The sequence below is a fragment of the Lathamus discolor genome, chromosome 3, assembly GCF_037157495.1.
Source record: "Lathamus discolor isolate bLatDis1 chromosome 3, bLatDis1.hap1, whole genome shotgun sequence".
Taxonomy (NCBI): Eukaryota; Metazoa; Chordata; class Aves; order Psittaciformes; family Psittacidae; genus Lathamus; species Lathamus discolor.
In genome coordinates, this window is record NC_088886.1 from 51301836 (window position 1) to 51323346 (window position 21511).

The window sequence follows — 21511 nt, forward strand, 5'->3', positions numbered from 1 at the left end:
AACAGTGACCTCAAGGGTTTTCCTTTGAGAGTGTCTTGAGGGAGGACAAATGGGAAGGACTAACAGACCATCTGCTCCCCTCCCATCCGGCCATGCTGGGCCAGGCCCTGTGATAAGGTTGGGTGAAAGGCAATGCGTGCCAGGAGGTTTGGCTTGAAGGGCATGAGAAGGTGCAGGATGCAGGGTTGAATCTCCCGAGAGCAGGGACTGATCCTGGGGAGCAGAAGTTCTGCATGCCTTATTCAACCCTGAGGGCACTATGGTGTTCAGGGCTGCTTCTTGAACACTGTGCCTTCCTTCCTTATAAGCTTAGGGTGTCTGGGGCAGGGTGCTCTGGGTTTAGTCCACCTCAGCTGCTCTGGGCTCTGCCCTGCCCTCCTTCTCCTCGGGGCAGCGTGGGCCAACCTGCGTCACTGCGCGCTGTCACCGTCATTAGTGGCAGGACCTCATCAAAGGGTGTTCCCATGGGAAGTGTGAGTTATGGGAACCCTGGCCAGCGGGAGCAAGGGGAGAGGTGCTGCATCCTGGCTCTCCTGCTGCTGCCCCACGGGCCTGGGGGTCCAGCCTGGTGCAGAGGGAAGGGGCAGGACATGGGCACCGGCTGTCCGTGTTGATGGACATGCTGTGCCCGTGACTTGCCTGGGTGAGCCAAGTGCTTTGCTTGTGAGTCCAGTGAGAATCTGTAGACACACTGAGGTCTTCCCAGCAAGCAGGGCAGGAGCCCAGCAGGATTCACAGTTCACGCTGGAACTGTCAAATCCTGGTTTATTCCTATTTCTGGGCACTGTAGATAGTATCTCTTCAACCTCGTGTGCCTTCCTGGGTTTGCATGTTTGGAGTTGAGGCTGGGAGGAAGGCTGCTGCTGCTCTGCTCTTTGGTTTGGGTTCAGCTTTGGTTACAAGGATGTTTCTGCCTGACCACTCTCTCAGCCACTGAGAGCTCCCAGCTCCAGCCAAGTCCAGGTCAAGCCCAGCCGGGGAGTGGTGAGGAAAGGAGTTATGATAGGCAGTGCTGGGTGACCTCTGTGTTTGCAGTTCTCCTGTCTTTGTTTTGGTAAAAGACAGGTCCCACCACCCCTGCCGGCAAGAATGGGAGGGTTATTGTGCAAAGCCAGCACCACAGGACCAGGAGCAGCTCCCATCCTGTTTTCAAGGCTCCAACTGTTCTCCAAAGCCAGTGCCAGCCCCACCACATCCCATGCTTTCCCTGATGCCCGGACTCTCGCCACGGGTGAGGACTGTGCGTCCTGCAGCTCTCCATCCACTCTGGTCCAGACCCTGTGGGCTGAACGCCTTGAGGCCTTGGCTTGAGCGCAGACGCACCTCTGCAAGAGGCAGCATGTCATCGTCTCTGTCCCTGTGCTGGGCAGAACAGGGAGGGATGGCGCCGCGGGCCTGTTCCCGGCACCACACATCTCTTGGCACGCAGGATAACCTCTTACGTGGGCTGGAGCCGCAAGCAGCCAACACCAGGGCTCTTCTTCTTCCCAACCCTGCATAAGGGCAGGGCTGCCCTTGCCCCGGGGGGGGGGGGGGGTCCTGCTGGGCACGCACAGTGGGGGCTGCAGAGCCCCGCTGGCTGCCTGGGCATGACTTGGCCACTGCCAAGGGATCAGGTTAGGTCTTGTGTCCAGGTGCAGGCGGCCGGGTTGATGCAATGTGCCTGTTCCTGCTCGGCGGGGAATGTTGCTCACCTGCCCGGGGAGGCACACGCGCTCCCATGGCTTGGCACCGCCTGCCAAGCCTTAATCTCCATTGTTTGACAGCTGGTGCTCTGCTGACGTCAATCCCATGGCTCAGGGGGCTTTTGGAGGAGGAATGGGCAAGTCTCCGCGTACGCGTGCTTGCAGGCTTAGCGCGAAAACATTGTGCTGAAACCACAGAGAGAGAGGGCAGAGGAGAAGAAAGGAAGAGTGGGGTGCAGCTCCCAGGGATGCAGATCCTCTGCTGCATGGCCCAGCCTTGAGAGCTGCTGGTTGACTCACACCCAGCTCTGCCTGGTTGGGCAGCATCCCTTGATGAAAGGAAAAATGCCACTGCACGCATCCAGCTTGCTGGGAAGTGCTGCTCGATTCCCTTCCCCTCTTCATGCTGAGGGTCTGTGCCCAATGAGCATCTCGTCTGGTTTTCCGGTCCCTGTCCTGATCCCCTCCAGCCAGCTGAGACCGCTGACATGGGCGGCTGTACTCCCTACCTGATGGGTGACTGCTGCTCTCCCCTCATTCTCCGGTCATAGTCTCAAGGCCTACGGTAGTATCACAGAATGGTTTGGGTTGAAGGGACCTTAAAGCTCATCCAGTTCCCACTCCCTTCCACGGGCAGGGACACCTTCCACTAGAGCAGGGTGCTCCAAGCCTCGTCCAACCTGGCCTTGAACACTGCCAGGGATGGGGCAGCCACAGCTTCTCTGGGCACCCTGTGCCAGGGCCTCACCTGGCTTGCTGAAGAACTTCTTCCTCATGCTTAATCTCAACAATCTCCCCTCTGTCAGGTTAAAGCATTCCCCCTTGTCCTGTCCCTACAGGCCCTTGTCCAAAGCCCTTCTCCAGGTTTCTTGTAGCCCCTTTAGGCACTGGAAGCTGCTCTAAGGTCACCCCGCAGCCTTCTCTTCTCCATGCTGAACAAGCCCAGCTCTCTCAGCCTGTCTCACAGCAGAGATGCGGTTTTGTCCCTTCCTGTATTATACATCATTAAGGAAGCTGTTCAGTCCTGTCTGGATTGCACCAGCTCTGGGCAGCGCTGTCCTGCCTCAAGGGACCATTTCAGGGTGCTCCCTGGAAGCTGTGCCCAGGTCTCACGTAGCATTGGCCAACTTGCGCTCAGCTTTGCTGCTTTTCTCCTATAGATTAAGTTCTGGGAGCAACACCCTTGGTCTCCTGTGGGCTGATTCTTCCTCCATGCATCAGCAGATATAAAGGGTGCGCTTGCTGCTCTGGGAAGGCTGAGCATCCATTGTTGCTGCTTGCAGGAAGGGTCTGGCTCCAGGTCCTATGTGTCTGTCTTTCAAAGCCTTACTTAGCTTTGGAGCCTGGAAAAGGCTCTCTGGGGAATCTTGGCATGGAGACCATGGCTTCCAGGCTAAGTCGCCGGCGCTTCTGCTTCCACTTGTGACCTTAGCGACACATCCTGATGGCAATTGTTCTCTGGGCTGGAAATCCTGTCTGCCCTGCTGCAGGACTTGTGCTCCCAAGCAGCTTGAGGTCTGCGGTCAATGTAGTCAAGCCTTCCCGCAAGGGAAGTCACTCTCGCCCTACATCTCAGTGGCAGGCACCTCTCTGGCTCCACTCCCTGGGCTTGGCCACTCGGCAGCAGTAGCTTTAATGTCCTTAAATATTCCTCATTAAAAAGAATAAAGCCAACTGGGGTGTGAGGAGACAAAAGAGGAGGAAGCCAGGAATTGCCGTAAGTAGCTTTGAAGGGGTTTTTGTTTTAAATTCATTTTTTTTTCCTGGCTTAGAAAGCAACTTGGTGGAAACTGTCTTGAAGCTCAACCTAGGTCAAGCCTGGGAGGTGGAAACCCTTCAAGCCATTTTGGGTCTGTGCATATTGCTGAAAGCCCATGGCCAGGAGGGTCAAAGGGCTCTGCCAATCTGCTGATTTGGCTTCTCGAGCTAAGTTGTTGTCTTTCCTTTTGCCCCACAGCCCTATAGGTTAGTGAGAAATTGTGTAAGTAACCATTGGGGCACATTACTTAACGCCTTGACTTAGGTTGCCTTTTCGCTATGTTTGCACCACTGGCATTGGTCTGTGTTCCTTCCTGACTAACACAGTTTTGAGGCCTTGGAAACTGAACTTGGATGATATCCACCAGGCAAGAGTTTCAGCAAAGCATTTGAGTTTTGACATCTGTGGGGAAATGGATTGACTATTTCTTGATCCAGAGAAGGAGAAATGTCAGAGGTTGTGCCATGGTGAGTTTTTCTGGAGAAAGCTGAATTCATCAGTGTGATGAGTCAAATGCTGTGATTCAGCCTTCCCGCAACAAATGAAGTATCCAGAAGCATGTGGAAGTTTCTCTTGCTTGAAATTCTGGTCCAGAGGGTACATTTGGGCTGTATAACTCATTTTGAGATTCTTTTTAGACACAAAACCTGCACTTGATCACCAAAACAACTCATCTGATCACTTTTCTTAAAACAAGGAGCTATTGAGGAAAATAGCTTGCCAAGTGCCTAGCGCTAATAAAGATATCAGGAGCCCACGGCATCCTCTTGTTCATCATGTCATCTTCTTGCCCAACCCCTGTGAATTATCCGGCACCCCAAGGATTAGTGGAAAACCCAGTAGCTAATGTTCTAGCAATCTCTTCTAGTGAGTATTCCAGCTGAGGCTTCATGTGTGCATGTTTCTGTAGCCAGGGAATGAATGATGCGCGTAGGACATGCTCCAGCTGCCCAGCCTGGGCTTTGGAGACCGATGACTGGTTCTGATCATTCAGAAAGCAGTTTAATGAGTATCTCTGCATAATTAACAGAAGCTTTGCTAGAAACTAAACTGGGAAAACTCACGGGAAGTTATGTGCAAACCTTTAGCAAGACAATGCTTAAGAGGTGATGTTTTGCTTAGAAATATTAATAGGTGTTGCTTTCTTCTGCAGACCTGACTTCACTGCTCTAATGATACCGGTGTTGGTAAGTGCTGTTGTTTTATCCATCACTTCTAAAATTTGCACTCACTTGAAGCATCAGGGAAGCTGGTATGAGGAACTGAGCAATCACATTGAAAAGGTGCAGCCAGTTTCATGGCATAAGAGCGAAGGCTGAGAATGGGACCAGATAGGTGTTTTCAAAAACACACCAGTAAGAGGTCAGTTGGTTTGGCTTTCTTTTGTATCCTTCTTCTTAGATTTTAGGGCAAGGTTGTGGTATATGCATGCTTGGTCTTGGCACAGCAGTGACAACTTGCTCCTGTTTTCCTGGCTGCAGCCTCATGAGACCCCTATGTTACCATGGGGGAAACTTTTGAAGGTCAGCCCAGGTCCTCCTGCCTGTTCCAGTCCTTTCCAAGATGCTTTTCTTCACAGACAACCAGGGGCTATGGGTGTCTTCCTTAGCTTTAACAATGCTGCAATTGCCTCTTCCTCTGTGAACTTGTATGGTCTTCACTGGAATCCTTGAGAGCCCATTAAGAAGTGGGATCTGCGCTTCAGGTTTTGGGTTTTTTTGGCTCACATTTTGAAATCCCGTTGAGCATTGCAGGGGGTAAGCTGCTGTTGCTGGTGCAGTCAGGTTCACAGAAGCTAAGCTGATCCTGGACTGTTCCCTCTCCAAAACACCCCCAAGCCTGGGTTTCGGCTGAACCTGCACCTTCCCCAGGAGGGCTGCCAGTCTTGGCTTGATCACCACAAGGGAGGGAGAATCATTTAATCACTTCCATTGTTGAATAGGGGGGTCTTATCATGATTTGGCTTTATCTCCAAGTCACAGGGGAAGATGCCATTTCCCTGGAAGCTGGGGACTGGGGGTCCAAACCCCTCCTTGAAACACTGGCTGCCCAAACCCCTCTGAGATGTCCTCAGATGCACTCCCAAAGGAGCTCCCCTCTCTTCACTGGCCCCAGGAGCCAGGGAGTGTCTGGCTGAGAGTGGGGTGGGTAGATGGGGTTCAGGACACTGGCATGGAGGGTATTTGCTAGAGCAGGCAAGCCACTGGGCCCTGCAATATGTGATGGCCAGCCAAGCCCCTCTTGCCTTGAGAGGCTTTCTCAGTGAGTGTGCAGCTGGTGGAGGACTTGGTTTGTGCCTTTCAAGGACATGGTGGCTGGCCCAGATAAGGGACTGAAGGTTTTTGACTGCCAGATGGAAATTGTTATCTTTTGTAATAGTGTTAGAAACCTGATGATTTTTTGTTATTTCCACCCAGATTTAACAGGGCTTTGTCAGAACCAAGTCAGCATGAAGTCTTGCATGAGCTCATCCAGCAGTTGGTAAGCAGGTCAGGCGGTAGAAGGATCTTGGCGCAGTAACCAGGGAGGGAAACCAGAAGAGAAAATAATGGATGTGCTGAGCTGGAGCACTGGCTCCTTCCCTCTGCAGGCATGCTTTGCTTTTCTGCCACAAGCAGTGGTGGAGGAAGATGTGCTTCACATGTGCATGGCTGCTGTGAAGCCTCTGGGAAGAGACAAGGAGCAAACCACAGGGCATCAGCCACAGTTTGCATGGTTTCTATTGCTTAGATTGGGGTTTTGCGGCTGCGGTGAGATCAGATCTTCCCTGTGAGGGTGCTGAGGCGCTGGCACAGGGTGCCCAGAGAAGCTGTGGCTGCCCCATCCCTGGCAGTGTTCAAGGCCAGGCTGGACGGGGCTTGGAGCACCCTGCTCTAGTGGAAGGTGTCCCTGCCCATGGCAGGGGGTGGGAACGGGATGAGCTTTAAGGTCCCTTCAAGCCAAACCAGGCTGTGGTTCTATGAGGAAGCAGTGGCTGTAAGGACAGTGGGATGGGGTGTAGGTGGCCTTGTGGGGAAGGAGGAATTGTGTAGCTGGAGGTCTCTGGAGAAGGTGGGGCTGCAGCAGGTCCTGCCCCAAACCAGCCACGTGTGTTGGAGGGTGGCACCTTTGGGCTTCTTTTAATTTAAAGTTGTATGTTTTCCACAGAAGGAGGTTGTGAAAAGCCTGAGATCTGAGAATCTTCCTAATAACTGACAGCTCAGCTTGGTGCTCACCCATTTCTGCAGACCAGGGGCTGGCCCTTTGCTTATGAGAAATGGCTTTCCCCGTGAACTGAGATCCCCTGATAGAGCTTACTGATTTAGTACAAATCACTCCACTGCAGCTTGCTGTGCACGTGCTCGCCTGTTCTCGGGGTTTTTTTTTCTAGCAGAGAACGTGTTTTGGGAGGAATCTGCTTACTCTAAAAAACCCCAAGAAACCCTTCCCTTCACCCCCAAATCCAGCAGCTTTCGGGCAAAAACCCAAAGGTGGGGATGAAGCTGCACCCCTCGCTCTACCCACCTCCCTTTGTGTTTCCTAAGCCCATGAAACTGGGTGGGGAAGGGAGTTCCCTACCCCAGAAATGTAAGGATCAGGTTGGTTGTGCCGACTCTGTGCCAGCCAGTTTCTGTAAGTGGACAGTACGTGAAAAGCCCCAATGAGAAGCTCTAATCACCGGCGTAATGGCATGAAAACTTGCTTCTGGAAAAAGTACTTTCTTCCTGCCTTTTAACAGCCAACTGCAGGGTGTTCCTGGTACAGCACAAATATTTTCAACAGGCTAAATAATTATCTTTAATTAGTTTTCATTAGGGTGATGCCAATCCACCCCTCTGTTTGGAAACTCGCTTAGCTCCTGAAATGGCTTGAAAACAATGAAGCAGGCAAAATACCCTGCTCGTGCTGCACTCATTTCCACCCACCACAGGAAAGAAAGGGACCACCAGACCCTATGGGCTATGCAGCGAGTTTCCAGACTTTGCAAAGGAGGCTGGAGTGAGTTTAAAATAGTCGGTCTCTGTGATTCGTTTTCGTTTTCACTTCCAAGGCAAAAGCTAATGCTGGGATTGCTCCCTGTTCTTCACTACACAGAGGCAACGGCATCACAACCCCAGTCCTTCAGTGATGTTTTCTCCTGAGTCACATCCCCACGGTGGCCTGTGACCATCAGGACCACCACGGTGGCAGAGGCGAACCTGGGGCAGCAGCAGGGGAGTCTGCATCTCCTCCTGTGCTAACAGTGTGCAGGCAGTTCTTATCACATCCCTGTGTGTCTTCTTGGCCCTGACCTGCTCTGTAAGCGGAGGAAGGATGGGAAGGTGATTGCCTGTGGTCTGTGCTGAGTGCCAGCACAGATAACAGCCTGGCATTATCAGGTTTTTTGGCTCTGGCACGCAAAGCTCAATACGTAGGTGAAGCGAGCATTTTGAGCAGCGGGGTGTAATTGCCTGGTGCGCAATGCTTAACCAAAGCACACCTCTATCGCTCCATCTCCACGTCAGGAGTGCACGTGCACCCCCTGCATGTTCTCCACCAGCTGGGTAGGATACAGACAGGATCGGGCCAGACCAGGTCCGGGATCACATTTCTGGATAGTGCCAGCACCAGCAGACATTGGGAAGTGGGACAAGAAAGCACTGGAGCCTCATGGCATTGTAGGCATGGAAGGTACCCACCCTGGTCATAGAAAGCCACCAGATGTTCTGCTTTCCCTCTTGTGTCTGTATTATGCTGTCTGCACCATCAAGCTGGCATGAACATGGCTGTTGTAGATCCTTGGTCCTCACTTGCTCTACTTCTGTGTCATTGGTTTCCATTTCCATTTCCACCTTGAATCTACAGTGCTTGTTTCCAAATGATGTGTTTTCACACTGATTTCCTGAAGTTCTGGGGTTTTTTTGGTCTCATTTCTGCTATTTCTGCATACAGCCACCTCTTGGTCTGGTCCAGGTCCAAACCCTGTTAGTGATAAGGGGAAATTCCCCATCAGGCAGAGGAAACCATCCCAGCATTCCAGGCAGACTTTCCAAAGTATTTTTAATGAAGGGCACACGCCCTCTGAGCCCGATGAGTGTCCTGTTTACCTTTCCTCATGGACTCTGCAGGCTGCAGGAGAAGGTGGGAGATGTCCTGGCATCAGCTGGCCTGAGAAAAAGGGGAATTACACTGGGAATATTTGAAGGAAGACCCTGTCCTGGCACTTTGCTGAGTCAAGAGGATGCCAGCAGCACAGGTGAGGCTTCCTGGGATGGGGGTAGCAAAAGAAGGTAGAAAACATATGAGACTTGGCAGTGTGTGGTGGGGAAGGCTCTGCTGTAATGAGCTATGGCTCTTCTTTCTCTCTTCTTGCTCTGCATATGTTGGGTTTACTCTGTGTCATAAGAGTACGTGAATAGTAGTGTTCTGTGAATAGCAGTAGTCCAGTAAGTGGAAAGGGACTCCATGCTGCAGAGGAAAATGTTGGCATGGGGATCCCATCAGAGGTATCTTGTGCTCCTCCAGGCTGGAGAAGGCAGGGAAACGCTGTGGTCTTGTTGCCTGGGGTGCAAAGTCCTCTGCAGGAACGGGAAAACAGCCGGAAGTGCAGCTCTTTCAAATCCTCTTGTGCTGATGACCTGTGAGGAGGATGCCAATTTCTTCTTTCAGGCGTATAATACCCCATTTCCCAAACCTCTGGACCACAGCGCAGCAGAACAGGGCACACCACCACCCTGCACCCAGCATGAAAACCCAGCTGCTTTGTCCATCTGGTTGGCATCATCTGCAGTGCCTGGGACCTGCTGCCTGTACCTATCCCAGATGCTTATTCAATGGGTTGTGTTCACACCAGGCTGTAAGCCTCTTTCTTCCAGACATCACGAACTGTTAAAACCTCTGTAGTTTCTACTTATCCCCAGCTTTGTATCGCAGCCTTGGTGTCTCCTCTGAGAGTTTTCCTGGCTGACAGGACAAGTCAATAAGTAGACTGATTTATGTGCCTGTCCTTGGGTCTTCCCCCACCTCTTGGAGGGGCAGCAGCATTCAAGGCAGGATATTGAATCCTAACCGAAGGCCATGCACCCCAGGTTCAGGCACTGAGCGACAGCCCTTTCACATCCCACAGCTCTTTGCACTGTGGTATCTGCATCTGCCTCTGCCTGGGCTCTCCACCAGCCCTGAAGGCCATTGCTCTTCTGCTGGGTGGGATCAGGATCTCATGCTAAACGTAGCAGGGACGGAGGCAGGCACAGAGGGTCAGGTATGGGTTTGTCTGAAAGGCACTGGATTTTGCAGCAGCACAGGGGTAAGTCAGGATTAGTGCTGACCATGTGGTCCATCGCTGTCCTGAAAAATCACAGAGAGCCTTTGACAGGCAGCGGGGATGATGGAGGCTGAGAAGAGCTGCTGGTTTTTAATGGGATTGTATTTTCTGGCTCTGAGCTTGCCTGCACAGCCCTATTCTCCTCTCTGGAGGGCAGGAGCAGAGCAGCAGGTGCTTGGGACTCAGCTGCAGCTCAGCGTACACCAAGGGGCTGGGACCATGCACGTGGTGGCCAGAAACAGCAGACACATTCCCCTTCTCTTTCATTAATCTGAACTTGTGCTCCCTGCCAGCAGCCAGTGCCAGCAACCTCTGTGGGAAAGTGAGCAAGGAACCTGCTTTCTGCTGCTTGGATGGACCAAGTGACATCTGCACTGTGGTTTGTGGAAGCAGGGGGGTTCTGGCTTAGTCTTAATTCCTTGTGGCATCTTCCTCTCCTACCGCTTCTGCCTCATTTGTGCCCAGACTGAGTGTGAGTCGGTGCCATTCATCTGAGAGCAAATCTCCTGGTGGGACTGGAAAAGTAGCTGGGTCCCTAGGTGCCTGTAAGACCCTCGATACAAAGGCCTCTGGGGATGGGAGGAGGTAGCCTGAGTCATGAGAGAGGAACTGCTACTCCACCTATTCAACACTTGGTCTAGCAGGGGAGACAGCTCAATCCCAGAGATCCAGCCTACAAGCGGTGAGTCAGCCATTGTCCAGAGAGTCTCCACGGGACAAACATCACATCTTCTTTCCTTGGCTGTCTTCTCAGCAGCTTCATCCTTCAGCTGGCCTGGCAGCTTCTCCTCCTGTTTTGTTTGCCGCCTCCTGGTCGTGAAGTGCTGTCGCTGGAAGGGGAAGTGTTGATGGTGCCTCTCAGTCTATTCTACCTAATTTTAAACCTTTGTAAAAGGGTTTCCTTTTCTGTCTTTGTGGTTTCATTGTGCTCTGTTTTAAATTAGGAATAAAAAAAGTCACGTGAGGAAAGCTGTTGTCTGATGTTTGGTGCCATGGTGAGATGCGCTGTTGTGTGACGAAGACCTAGTGCCAGAACAGCCCTGTTCTACTGTTGGTCATTCTCTCTGCAAGGGACAGGTTTTTCTTTCCTACAGCAGTTCCCCAAAGGAGCGGGGAGGAGGCAGGAGTGGGATGGGATGACACGTTTCTCTTCCCAGTTGAATGTTTCCAGTCAAGAGGCTCTTTGAGAAGTGTGCCTGCTCACAGATAACACAGACATGTTTCAGGAAGCGGTTCCCAGAACTGGCTTGACACTGCTGTGACCTGGACCAACTGCTGTCCTTGCAAAAGAAAGAAAAGTGAAGCCAGGGGTCAAACAACAGGAACAGGCATTGAGGAAACGATCCTTCACTAAAATTAATGAACTAGCAGGATAACATGCCGTTCAGGGTGAGTCACTGCTTTTCCTTTCGTGGTGCTGAGGGGAGCACGAGGCTGTGGGGTTTCTGGGCATCATGGAAGAGGGGGCCTGGGCCAAATGGGGTGAGGACTTCAGTGCTTTCTCACCAAAGGGAAGACTCGAGAAGTGATGGCTTGACAGCCCCCAGTGACAGGATCCCAACGGTTGTTTGTGGAGGGCTCAACAGCTGGCCTCCAGAAAGTGCATTGGTGTCCATGTAGATTTCCATCATTCTTGCCAGGCATTGACTAATCTTGCCAGGTGAAGCTAATCCTCCTAAATGCCAGCTCCATGAGGAGATGCGATAAAAGGAGGGAACTGCAGAAGTACCGTGAAATTCTAAATGCTAGTGCAGGCATTGGCCTCTGCCATTCCACCCATATGGCGATGGTGTGTGATCCTCCCTTCAGGTGGGAAGCTCAAAGTCTCTTCTCTAAAGAACAGCAGCTCCTGTGCCTCTTTTTTTGCCTAAGGTGCAGAAAAAGCCATTTAAAGTGCCGCTTCCAAGGGGAAACAGGTCCCTGAGCTGTCAACTCATTCTTGAAATGATTGACTTTGTGTCATCTTCAGTGGAACATCTTTGACCACATCCCTTTTTATGCTGGAGCATACCTCCTCCTACAGTTTCTCAGGCTCCCAGCTCTGTGTTTGCAATGTCTCCATGCAGCCAACCAGTGTGGCTCCTATTAGTTGAATCTCAGCCATGCCTTTCACTCTGGGATTCAAACCTTATGGCAGATCCTTTACCTAATGTTCAGCTACAGATGTCAAGTACAGACTAGGAACACAATGTTCCTGATTCAAAATGACTAATTTCCAAGCTGAGACACTTCAGCCCCATCAGGAACATGATGTATCTCTTGGTCAAAGGAGTTCTTTCAGGTGGGAGTGTTCTACCATGGCTGTCAGAACAATTCACTGATTTCCCTGTAAAAACAATAAATACTTGTCTCATTTTCTAGGGTGAAATTAAGCAGCCATACAGAGGCATACCTGGCTAAGAAGTCAATCAGTCGTCTGTGGGGTGGCTCTGAAGCAAGCACCAGTGAAGTGTGAAGGCATGCTGTGAGTACCATCAGAGCTGACCAGCTCTTCACCAGATGTGTTTATTTCTTGGTGCTCTGCTCTCTTGTTCATATGTCAATCAATGATCATTAGTCTTCTTGGAGCAGCTATAGGCAGTCAGGTTTCTCCACTGATTTAAATCTAAGCTGGCCTGGTAATGTTGAAACCCATGGGGTAGAGGACTGTGTGGGCTGGACTTGGTCCAAGGATGTGGTGGATGAGTCAGTCCCTCCACCAGCCCTGCTGCAGCAGAGGCAGTGGTCCACAAGGCACAAGGCAGTCTGGGAGCAAAAGCGTTTTCTCTGTCGGTCTGTTCTCAGATAGACGTTAGAGCATGACTGCACTCACCACAACTGGTGTGTTATTCAGGGAGGACCTGGTGCAGATTCTTCTTAGGCCTAGCAAGAGCTTCACATGCTGGCCAAAACCTCAGCCCTGTGGTTAGAAAAGGAAAATGAAACCAGGAAAAGAAACCCTGCTGTGTCTTACATTTCTGGGTCTTCATGAGTGCGCTTCGGAGGGACAGCAGCATGCCAAGGCTCATTCCTACAAATGCCTGCTCTGATGAGAGGTTGCTTAAAAGCTGGACAGGGCTTGGAGCAGCCCAGTCTAGTGGAAAGTGTCTCTGCCCATGGCAGGGGGTTGGAACTGGGTGCGCTTTAAGGTGTCTTCAACCCAAACCATTCTAGGATTCTATGATCCTCTTTCTGTGGGGTCGCACCATGCTCAGAGGACTGTATCCTGCCATTGATGTTCATTTAGAGCATCCAGACTGAGAGAAGTGGTCGCTAAAGTGAGAAAAGTGCTGTCTGTGTGAACAGGACGGGTTTGAGCCTGTTACAAATAGACCCCCAGCACCTCCCCAGCTTGGGAACCCCTTGGTTTGTCCTTGCCGAATAAAGGAGAACGGGAAAGAAAGGATCCTGTTTCCAAAATGTTTGACTGTGGAAGCTTTTTTTATTTTCTCATATAAAAAAAAGAAAAAAAAAAGGCACATTTTGGTTCAAACCCCAGAATTTTTGTATTCATTTAGAATGTTGGGAAAAAAATTATTTCAGAGTTGTCAGCCCATATTTGAAAGGAAATAGTGGCAGATTACTTTGCTCTGAAATGATGGTTCATGAATGTGAGCTAATCCCATAGTACTAAAAAAGCCATGATCTAAAGGAAATGCTTTAAAATTGTGGAAGGGAAACATTGCAGTCAGCCTGAGACTGAGATGTTCTTCTGTTGATGATGCTTCTCAAGAATAGGGCTTTTTGTCTGGCTTTGAGATGGGAGTGGTTTGAGGCTTCTCCAACCCTCCAGGTACAGGAAATCTGACATTAGAGCAAAGCAGGACTCCAATTCCTGAATTGCCATCTTTTATTCCCCTTCTTTATGGAAACCTGACAGGATCTTTGACTTCTCTTCATTCCAGTGCTCCTCTGGTAGCTGCACAAAAATTACAACAGCATCTCTTCACCTTTAGCAATCTTACACCAGTGCCCTTGAGCACAGCTCTCATAGGGACTTGCTCCCATGCTTGTCTCCTCCAGTAGCCTGTGGAGGATGTGTAAAGAGGCCATGTCCTCCTGTCCGATAGAAATCAAGAACTTTAAAATCTATTCACAGGCCTGCTGTTCGCCTATTTTATGTATTGAGAGGTCTTGTCACATTTTAGTACCAGTTTTCTTCTTGCTCATAACCCATTCAGATTATAGGTGGATTATTTATTTATTCACCTTCCCTTGAGGTTTTATGGCTCCTCTCATAATTTGCTCGTGGGGACCAAAATGGATCTCACTGGATGTCTTGCCCCTCCATTTTCCCATTAAAAAGGGCATTTTCATGAGCTGTGCCCACAGTGAGTACTTGGATTGTTCCATGATGGTTTGACAGCTGCCCATCACCCTCAGTCCATGTGTGTTGGTGGCAGATTGGGTCCCTCCTGCTAAAGTAGGAGTGGTTAGAGGAGGATGGAAACTGTGATGAGATGATTCCCATGTGCATCAGCAGAAATAAAATGTCATTTCCATTGGAAAATATTTCAAGGTGTTTCAGCCTTTCAAGATGAAACAAAATCTTCCCTTGCAAAATGTCAGTTCCAGCCATTGTTCCAGTTCAACTTCTCTGTTCCAAGGAAAACAAATACATTTTGACTTGAAATGGCTAACACTGATACCAGCTCAGAATCAGCCCTTCCCTACCACGATCTCAGAGTTAGGAGAGGATCTCGTTGTGATCTAAACCCTTCTTGCTGTTTTTATTCCAGCTTCTCCAAACAGAAAGTTTCCAGCACTTTTTGTACAACTGGCATTGTTGCTTTCCCTCCTGCTCTGGGTGATGCCCGGGTCATCTCTTGGGCTGCACCCCAAAATGGAAGACAGAGCTGACAGCAGCAAGGTATCGTCAAGCATAAACCTGAATGTTGAGCTTCTAGATGCTAAATAATAACACTGGAGACACCCCCCTGAGGAAAAGGCACCCTACAGAAACATGGTAAGAGATCCAAACTGCTTTGGACATGCAAAAATGGGTCTGTCAAAACCAATTTCTAGTAGAGCTGTACAAAACACATGTCAGCAGGGGTTGGTGGCTGCCAAATCTCACAACCGCCCCTGCCTTGTGTCCAGCGTGAGAAGGACAGGTTTTATTAGCTTGTTTTTGGTTTGCTGCTTATTGAAATTCAGGCTGGTTTTATTTAGTGGGTTGGCCCTTGCACAGTGGCAGCCAAACCACACATGAACGCTCTCATAGTATCGGGAAGTTTGGAAGACTTCAAACTAAACTAGGGGCTTTTATGAAACATCTAAGTAAGTGGGAAAAAATAAAATTAGATGATTATGCAATTTTGTTGGCACTCTTGTTGTCATCATCATTAAATAAGTCAATATATAGGATAATAAAAATGGTCTGCTCCATATTAGCGGAGACTGAACCATTTTCCTTGCAAACACAGAACTCTCATTCTGTATTTAACAGTGCCCAGAGCTTCAGGACTTGTAGCAATATTGGCAAAGTCTTGTGGCCAGATATTAGGAATGAGATGTGCTGATTTCACTCTCTTTTATCCTCTTTTTATTGAATTTAATCCTTTTTTTTCAAGACAGAAGTAGACAAACATCCAAACTTCATGGCTTAACTGTCCTTACCACAACCTCAGGAGGGTATTGAATCAGAGCTGTGATCACCACACAACATTTGATCTACCTCCTTTCATGCACTGGGGTAATATTCACTAAAGCTTTTGTGTATTTAATTTAGTATTTATTTATTTTAAATGACAATTCACATGATGGCTGCCAGAGCAGTCTGAGGTCTTTCAGAGTTGGCAGAACAGCTAAATAAAGTCATTTCCAAGGTAAAAGGTCAATATACCCAACAAGCATCAGCTCTTTGAGGAGGTGAAGATTTCCAGTGGGATGTGACAGATGTAGGCACATGGGTCTCTGAAGCTCTGAAACCATGAAGACCATCTCAGCCCTTCTGCCCCTTCTGGGGGCTTTTGTGGAGACTCTTGTAGTCACACTGATCACTTGTCGGAGAGCAGAGACTCATCACTAGGAGTGAATAAGATAAGAAGATGCCACATCATTCATAGTGAGGCATCTTCCACATCGTCTGCCAGACCTTCACAACAGCAGGAGGCTGAAGCATGAACTCTCCATCAGCTCTGTTCCTGGGGAGGGCAGTGCTTCTGGACTGCACCCATCTGAGAGCAGCTGTTGATGTAGGTGATGCTCAGATGTCACCGCCTTCTTCCCTGTGCTTCTTTCTTTCCCCACCAGCAGCCTTCTGGATAGGACTGCCCTTGAGCTACTCGCAGTTTGATTTGGTCACACATCTCCCCCTCACCACTTAGGATGGCACCTTTGTAGACCTTCTACCAGGGATTTAACACCACACCTATGAGCAGCAGCAGGTTTTGGTGCTGCCAGATGCAGTTTTCTTGGTGTGAAGTGACAGATTTTCCCTGCAACTGATTTCAAGGCGCAGGAGAGCATGGGAAAGGCTGTCTCTCTCAGGTACGGAGGTCTGTGGAGGAATCAGGCTTAGGGAATTTTACAGACATATTTGAGACTTTACCTTTCTAGGCTGGAGAACCTTGCTTTGGGGCACTGTTCCTGAAGTGTTTACCAACTGTGAAGTTTATTGGCAGTGGGCAGAGTTAAATTAGGCTGCCGCATCATGATCACTTGAAGCAATTTCAAGGAAATGCAATCCTGCTTTGAATGGCACAGACAGATCCTTGTCTGCCTCTCTTAATTGCTTTTACTACAGGATACTGATGCTTTAGATTGCAAATCCTCCAAGGCAAGGACTTGTCTCTTTGTTCTGGGTTTGCAGAACACATCCTGCAGCGAAGGCCAGGGATCTGGCCAGACTACAAACGTCTGGTTATTTTGCATACTGTACTCAGAGTGCCAGGAGGTCTTTATAGTGGTGGCTGGAGGGTGTAAGGGTTGTGGAGTCCTTGCTGGCACAGCCCTGCTGAATGCTGACCCCTGTATTAACAGCAATCATGTTGCACTGAGTGGTGCACATCATCTTCCATCGCTGCAATTGTTCTTGTTTATGGTGGGGCAGAATTTGTTGCACATGCAAATGTCATGCAAATGACTAGCTGGGGAGGGTGTGGAATTAGTAATCTTAATTCCAGTCTTCCAGCTCCTCCTTATACTAACCATCAGAGTTTCTCCTTTGGAATGTGCTGAGCAAAAGGTCCCAGCATCCCCAAACCTCAGGGATGGCATCTCCTAAAGCTGCTGCAGAGAAAGGAGAGGTGGAAAAGGTACTGCAGAGAAAGAAGAGCAGGCTGGGCCAACAGAGACCCACCAAAATAATCCACACACTAGGTCATCTCCAGTATAACCAAAGAGCCTTTAGTACATTAGAGCAGGGATTCAACTGATGGTGAGACTCAAACAGCCCAATTATAAGCAAGACTCATTTAGAAAAGGCAGAGGAAAAAACAAACGGCTGTTTAAGAGACATGACACCGAGTACCACCAGGGTTCATTTAAAAGCATTTCTTCCACTCCTATAGACTGGAGGGGTTCACTATAAGACCACTTAGAGCACTCTTAAAAGTGGAGGAGATTTCTGCTTTCTTCTCTGCCGCTTTTAAAGACTCATCCTGCCAAAGTCAACAGCCTCCTAGTTTTCAGGCTCTGCAATCACTCTCAGGGTGCAGCTGCAACTGCGCAAAGCTTGTCTTCCCATTTATTCTTCAATAAGGCACCTTTCTCCTCCCATTGACCTGCAAGAGGTTTTACTGACAAGGTTTGCATATGGGACGGAGAGCACAACAGAGGTGCATAATGTATTTATTGGTCACCAGTGCAGACAGGTATCTTCTGCTTCAGGTTAGGTGGCTGTGGGCAACCAGCCATGGGAGGGATGGTTTAATGCTGCCGTGCACCTCTGCTACCATCTTTAGTATAAATTATCTGCTCTCCCATCCCGCCTTGACTTCACTCCTAACCTCTGGTGGTGGCCTTGGCCAGAGGGTAAGCAGCATCACGTCCTGCTCTTGCAGCTTCGCTTTTGCTTGTCCAAAAAGCTCCTCTGTCCATGCATCTCCACCATGGGGACTGTGGTGCGCCCTCCCCGAAGGCTGGACCACCTCCTCGGCTGCTGCTAAACCACCTTCCCCTCATGCCCAGGAGCAGGTCAGGCTGTGAGCCAGCCAAGCCTGTTCTTCAGGTATGGCTGCGTACCTCCCTCTGACCAGTATTTCTGCTCCAGATCAAATATACGTTGCTGTAAATTAAACCCAGTCTGTTACGGTCTGTAATTTCCATTGCAACCACAGGCACTGGCAGGAACCGCTGGTGCACACTGCCCACTCCATCCCCTTCGGCCCTCATCCACCACCAGCCACACCACCAGCCATGAAGAATAAATGGAGTTTCTAGGGGGTGGGTTTGGCATGCTGGTCTGCAACCCCAAGGTCTGGCTCTGGTACTTGTGAGTCTGAAACCCTCCAAGAGCGTGGGGACTTTGTGTTTGCTTCTGCAGAGGCTTGTGGTGTTCTGGTACTGGTGTGCAATGAGTAAACTGGAGGTTGCATGGCTCCAGGAAGTTTGTGTTCAAGCTGTGTGAGGTTTCCAAGTAAACAGGGGGATCGCCTTTCGCTCTTTTCCTAGTCCTGCTTGCGACAGCACTACCCACAAAGCAGGAGACCCATCACATCTCCTGTGACAACCTCTAGGCCTGTGCCTTTTATGAGCTGAATGTAGGGCTCTGATCCTGCTTTTGTTCTTTCCTCTCTCTTGCAGAGCTTCCCCAGGTCTTCCCAACACAATGTGATTCTCTAAGTAGAGAATCTACGTCTGTCCATCCTCACGTCCTATGGTTGTCCTTGGTGGTAGGAACTCCATTGCTGCTGTGTCTGAAAAGACCAGAAGTTCACTTTGATCAGCTCTCACTTCCTTCTTCTGTTGAGCCAGGGAGTCCTGAGGTCCAGTCCTTTCTCCAGCTCCTAGTTTTATCCAATAGCAGATTTCCCAGGCTGGGGGAAGCATACAAGCTTGCTATGGGCTTCCCTGTTACTGCTGGATCATATGAAGCTACCAAAGAGTATGGAAGGCAGCTGAGTCTTCTGGGTCCACACCATTGGAGCAAGCGAAATAACTTCTGACCTAGCATGACCCAGATTCCTTGGGATGTCTAACCACTCAGTTCATATTTTGACAGCTTGAGATAGGAAAATGAATTCCTTGGCCCATCATTCCCTTGTGGCTAGGGGTGTCTGGCTCCACGCTATGGATGCTTTAAGCAGGTCTGTGTAAAATGAAATGCTGATTGCAGCAGTATTTCATTGTCCTAAGTCACTGACAGGGAGGCTGCTTGGAAAGAAACACTTCCCTTTAAGAAATATCTTCTGGTTCAGCTTCAAATGTAGCAGGGACTGTCCTACTGTGCATGCGCAGCACAGGAGGAAATCATCTTCCATGCTGGGGTGCAGTGTCTCTTCATCTAGTCTTCCCGAGGCTGGGAAGATCTTCTCAGTTGAGTCTCAGTTGGATTTGATAATCCTTAAAGGTCCCTTTCCAACTCCAGCTGTTCTATGATTCAGTGTTGGTGTGTATATTCTGCTTTTCAAAGCCCAAAGGCTATATAACCTCTGAGAAGAATAGGGATACTATGAAGGAAAACTGAGATGCTTCAGTACTTGACAGATTGAAATCAGCTGGTGAAGCACAGCTAGCGTGGTCCTCACCTCATGAAAGCTTCAACCCACTGCTTGGTAGAAAGGAGTAAGGAGGACGATGCAGGAAAGAGGAAAGCTGTGGTCATGTTGAAAGAGTTTGACCCAATCTCCTCCCCAGCAGAAGAAAAGTGGCTTTTGAGGGTTCTGATGCTCTGTGAACAAGGTGGGCTTTGCCTGGTAGCAGAGGGACCTGCCTCAGTTCCTGCAGGGCTACACCAGTATGAGCTTGATCTGCCCACGGGAAATGTGCCCGGTGGGCATATTTCAGTTGATGGTTTGTTTTGGATGAGGGGAGGTGGCAGGGTACAGAATGAGCAGGTGGTGTACATGAACAGCTCTGTGCCTGATTCACCTCTGTTAGTTGAAGTAGCTGGATCCCACTTAGCATCAGCGAGGTCTTCTCCTTTCAGCCAATGTCTTGGCCAGGGCAGTGTGACTGCTGTAGGAGGAATGCGTTTCAAAGGCTGAGAAAGAAATGCTACCCCAGGAGCCGTGTAAAATGAACCAAACCCTGTCAAGGTGTGATCTTTCCTGCCAGGCTCTTAACATCAACCATATCACACTAACAAAGCATCATTAGAAGAATCTGAAACCAAACTCTCCTCCCCCTGTCAGCGCTGCCATAAATCACTTTCATTCTCTGCACTTGTCTGCAGACCAAACTGTTCCTTGCCAAGGCTGTAACCCTGCGGGGATAAAAACACAGAGGAGAATCCTTAGAAAGAGGTAAGAGTCCCCTGTTTTCTCATGAGCATCTCGTTTTGTTACTCCTGTTGTGCCCCCCATTTTCTAAGGTCTGTAATTTAAAAGCAATATTGGTAGAAGAAAGATAGAGTTGAATTTGTGTTCAAGGGCTGGAATTTCAATTCCAGCAGGAAAAAGGTTCGGAGATGTCAGTAGTGCTCTCCAATAGTCCCATTGCCAGGCAAGGCAGAGGCTTATTGGGCATCACACCTTTTCCCTGGTACATTTTTCTGCATGGAGACAGATCTCAGCTGAAAAGATGAGGCTAGTGGCTGAAACAGCTGCTGCGTGGAGGTGGTTGTTACAACAAAGTGAGCATCATGGATCTCTGCAGAATAAACTGAGAAGAGAGGGCCATCAGTGAGCGGGGCAGGCAGTGCCTGGAAAATGAGCTCAGCAGCACATCAGGCTCACGGGGAGGATGAGAGGTGAGCAGAGGATTTGTTGATTTGCTTGAACTTTACTATTTGTGAGGCTGAAACTTTGTCTCTTGCCATTGAGTGGCAGAAAAGAGGGCTTGGCCAACTCTGATAGGAGAAAAGGTTCCCTTCACATCATGTCCTGACCCTACATCTGGTGAATTTGGGGATGGAAGTGGAAAAAGATGGGAAAACAGGATGCCTTTTTTTTCTTTTGCCACCAGTGATACCCTCCTGTCCCTGCAAGTGGTGCTCCTGGGACAGGGTTCAGAAGCAGGGAAGCTGACAAGCCCAGATGAGCTTTTTATATCTTAGCGATGCTCATTTTCAAGCTGCTTTCAAGCCCTGCGCCTGGTCCGGCTGGTGCTGGAGCCCAAAGGTCCTGAGCTGGGGGTCCTCTCGCAGGACGGGGAGGAGACTCTCCCACAGGTTCAATGCACCCTCTCGTGGCGAGCAGTCATGGCGGGTGCCTGGGCAGGGTCTGGGTGTCTGGGTGCTCGCTGTCTGGGGCTCGGCTCTTTGGCATCATACCTGGGGCATGCATAGCGACCTGCCAGCCATCCCGTGGGGATGGTTCAGGGAGCTGGTTTCTCTAGGCTCAGGACACCGCAAAGCACGCTCCACCATTTCCCGTGGGGGGTCCCCACCTCCCTCTCCCCCCTGCTTTATGCAGGAAAAAGCAAGAATTTGTACAAAATACTCCAAGCTGGCTTCCCTTCAGCCGGGACCAACCTGCCCTTTTCCTCCCTGTGAGGAGCCTGCAAAATAAATCAGTGCTTTGCATAAGCGGAGCCCTGGGAAGGTATCGCTAAAACACCAGTGCTCAGGAGCTTCACGGATGCAATTTTTAACACGAGAGAAAAGCAGAAGTTTTTTAGCTCCGTAACCCTTTAACCCAGGGAGGGATTTCTATGGCCACCCAGTTTCCCCCCTCCCACCGCCCGGGAGCCAAGTCTCAG

The 21511-nt window shown here is 49.8% G+C and overlaps 1 long non-coding RNA gene across 1 annotated transcript; it reads left to right on the forward strand.

Annotated features, from left to right (window-relative positions):
• The first annotated feature begins 6684 nt into the window (after positions 1–6684).
• Positions 6685–14986, forward strand: LOC136012220 (uncharacterized). Its single transcript, XR_010611623.1, has 3 exons — positions 6685–11116; positions 12089–12191; positions 14446–14986. It is a non-coding gene; the product is annotated as an uncharacterized LOC136012220 (long non-coding RNA).
• Positions 14987–21511: the final 6525 nt, after the last annotated feature.